Below are 4093 nucleotides of genomic sequence, written 5' to 3'. Positions count from 1 at the left end.
GAGCTCAGTTCAATTGCCACGTTTTATGAAACATCTCTTGATTATTGTACAATTTTGGCAATCTAACAATAATTTTTGTCAGTGAAAACAATCAATTATTTCCACTAGAAATTTGAAGAAATATTTCTTTTAATATACAGAAAACACTGTGTCTGTGGCTACTAGGGTAGAGTTACACATTATTCTTTTGTTAATTTCCCTGGCAATTCTGATTGCTGCAGTGTTTCATAAATGGATCAGCTTTTGTACAAATAATACCTTCATAGAGGTAATCCCATTAGAAAGCTTTTCTGTTTGTTTTCTGCACATTATAGATGATGTATTATCTGTACTGAGTGTTTGCTACTTACTGATTTGTTGTTTTGGGTGCAGTGACTCACAGTTGCTGTTTATGCCCTTTGCAATTCTTCTGTGAAGAAGAGAACTGTGTGCTGAGGCACTTAGGTCTTTGTTTTGGACCACTATTTGGAAAATATTTGAAAAGGCAATATGGATGTGCTACTATGTGGAGAAAAAGCAGCAAAAGACAGCATGTATGTTCTAGCCCTATGAAGTATTCCTGATCCAGAGAGAATGGAAGTCAACCAAAAGTCTTTCCATTGACTGTAGTGGGTTTTGGATCAAGTCTTGTGTATGTAAGTGGTGTCCAAATATCTGAGCTGTTCACAAATGGTCCATGTCTGTTATAGTTACCAGGAAATGCAGGCAGTGGGCCAGAGTTCAAAGATTCAGCTTTTTCAAATCCAAGTCACACTTACAAAAAGAAAGATGCCTTTATCCAACCTGTTCCAGTCCTCCAGGGTGCTGAGTTTTCTTGTGACTCAAGTCCTCGGCTATTAAAAAAATAACAAAAACTTTCCTAGCTAGATGCATATTGAGTAGGAACTAGTAAATCTCAGGAAAGGTGGAGTGTAATTCTGAAAATGGCCTGGAAAGCAGGAACACAGTGATTTTTGAAAGCAGACCTTTGATGTAAGCTAAACCTACAAATGAGTTTTGAGATGAAGACTTGTAAATCTAAGGAGGGGAATCTTATGGGAGCAATCTGATTCTGGCAAAGTTGGTAGCCAGAGAGTGTCTTAGGAAGGGATTACATGGTACAGTGTCTGCCATTGTGGAGACTAGATCCAACAAATATATTTATGCTATGATAAATACACTGAAGACTGCAAGGCATACAGCTACCAAGGAAGCTGCAAAAACATACAGGGGAAATTTCTGTGTACACTCTATCGAGGTACTCAAATAATCTCTTCAGGTGTAACATAACGTCATACAGTGCTGGAGAACAGTCATGGGTCTCAAAAGTTATTTCTCATGTTGATTTTAAGTACAAAATGTAAGAGATTGTGAGTGCTTTGAACTTTAATTTCAACTTTAATTTTCATCATGACATTAAAAAAATACCAGAAATGAATGACCTGAAAAATTCTGTTCACTGGAACGAATTAGACTATTAGTAAGTCATTTTCAGGGAACTTAATGTGCAGAGATGGAAAACACTGCAAGAATAATTACATAAACAATAACCAAAATAATTAAGAATTTGCTTATCTTTTCTTGAGAATTGGTGGTCTAAAAGACAGCTGTTTGCTGTACTGGCAGCTAGTTCCCCATAAGTATTCTTGAGAAGGACGTGTTTGCATCTCCAGGTGAGCATAATCAGTGGCACAGTTAAGTAGAATGTAAACTGCATTCAGCATCTGTAACCTTTTACTCATGTTGGCAAAGAAAATAAAAATTAATTCTGGCAATGCTTCAGATATTCCCAAGAGGTTTAGTGTGTATAAAGAACAGAAGTGAGAAGATTGGAAAACTGTTGTTCCTTGCTTACAAGTGCTTCAAAAATGATTAACAATTGCTTTCTTCAGAAGGAGTCTTATAATCTGGCCTGGTTTATCAATCAGTTTCAGGAATAAATAAAAGATCTTCAGCTTTGTGGCACCTTCCCAAATATGGCAGAAGATGTTCAAGACTGGATCATTACTAGTATGTCCATTGAGAGAAGTGCTAGACATCAACAGCTGAACACACAACAGAGGGCAACATGTAGTTAGACAATTATTCACTGTTCTGGGAAATCATGGAAAATTCTCCAAAAATTAGCTGGCTATCATTGTCATTTGATAAATCCTGAAAAGTGAAATTGCAGATAAATCAAAATATGAGGTTTTGTATATGCACTGGGTGCTCTTCGTGTCTTGGAAGCATATAGATTTTGAGAAAAAAACAATAAAAATGGATCAGAATTAAACACTTTGTCTTCAGACTTGCAAAAATGCCATGAAAAAAGTAGCACAGAAGAAGAATTTGCCTTACAGAAAATCTATTCATCTCTATTTTCATCAGTGATGACAACAGGAGCCAAAAAATGCTTTACTTAACTGATGAAAATAAAAGGTGACTCACACAGGCATTGTGAGTAAGCAAAATTTTCAAAGATTGCCTTTCATATTTGACCAGTTTGGTGATTATGTTGCAGACCTTTCATGGATGATTTGGAGAACATGTGAGCATAGAATGAATGTGGGGGTGAGGAACAGCTTTTTTCCCCACACATAAATCCTAACCTCATTAATCTTAAAGGAGCCATATGCTCCTTTAAGCCCACCTGCACTAGACTGCTCTCTTCATTCTTCTTAACTTGCAAAAAGAACAAACAGAAACAAACAGAACAAACAAACAAACAGAAACAGGTTCTTGTGCCCTTTTCAGAGTCTGTTTAGGACAAGACAACATATGTCCTGGAAGACTGGAAGCAGAACAACTGCTGTCTTCCCTTAATCAGAAAGGCTGTCACACATGGTCAGGTAATGCCCATAGACTTGATTCTATTCCCACCACAGATATTCTTAGGGCTATTTCTCCTTTCTTCTGCCTGGGCCATCCCCTACAAATTTCCTTTTTTCACTGTGGATCCAATCAGAATTTGTCTGCAGCTTCAGGGACACGAGGAAATTTCTAATTTATCTGGTCCCTCCTGTTGTCTAGCTGCTGTGAAGGAAGAGTTTGGTGTAGCCAGAGTTGAATGTGGTGATGCAATAGAACAGAACAGTGCAGCTAAAGCATGGGACACTGGCTATGGGACAGAGAAAAGATATACATTGATTAAATTCTTCCAGTTGTTATGTCCTTCTCTTTGGGTTCACTGTGAGTACCAGCACCTCCTCTTGCCATATAATAATCTGTACTTCCACGTCTCGTGAATAGGAGCAGCAGACAAACAGATGTCCATTTCAGGGGAAAAACAATCCTATTATATGCAGCATTATCCTACATTTGACACATTCATGACCCTGAGACACTAATTGTGGAAAATCAGTACAGAAGGAAGGCAAGGGGATTTGGAGCATTATCTTTGACCACTCCCTGACCTTGGGAAGGTTTTTCTCTTACTGTGATCAAGCATGGAATTTTACATCATTTTGCAGCTGTAAATGCCAAAAATCACAATGATACTTAGAAAATTTTGTTCAGCTTCTAAATCTACATTTAAGTAAATTGGGACTATTGTTCCTTGCAAGTTCCTTAAAAAAAATCTCTCCTTATTAATGTTCAGATTTTTAATTTCCTGTTCTAGACATATGATATCTACGATCACTTAGTTACAGAAGTATAATCCAAAATGTATAGCTTAAAAAACAGTTGAATTTACTTTTGGAAGTTCTCTGGAGATAAACCAACAAGAAAGAGGCTGTTAGTCAGTAGGAGCAAAGCTTTGTATGCATGGTAGTATTTTCAGTAATTCCTTCCTGATTTATAACATATTAGTGTTCTGATCAAATTACATCATCACTGCTGGGGTTTTACTAACTATATTTTTCAATTTCTGAAACTGTGTAGTGTAAAGTGTGTCAGAAATAGAAATAATTATGATGTATTGTCCTTCTGACATTTTTTGTGCTGGAATGAGTTAGTGTCCTTGTAGGGATCATCCAGCTAATTCCTCTTTTCAAGCAGGTCACTGCTAGAAGTCACTTGACAGCATCTGGAATGGATTGCCTGAAGGAAATGTAGGCAATCTTTGGATGTCTGGATTTTGTCTGTACCACTGTAAATATTAATGATGATATGATGCAAAGTCCTGCTTTCC

This window comes from Taeniopygia guttata, chromosome 3, assembly GCF_048771995.1.
Source record: "Taeniopygia guttata chromosome 3, bTaeGut7.mat, whole genome shotgun sequence".
Classification (NCBI taxonomy): domain Eukaryota; kingdom Metazoa; phylum Chordata; class Aves; order Passeriformes; family Estrildidae; genus Taeniopygia; species Taeniopygia guttata.
The sequence above is the reverse complement of the archived record's forward strand: the minus strand, read 5'-3'. Positions refer to the sequence as shown.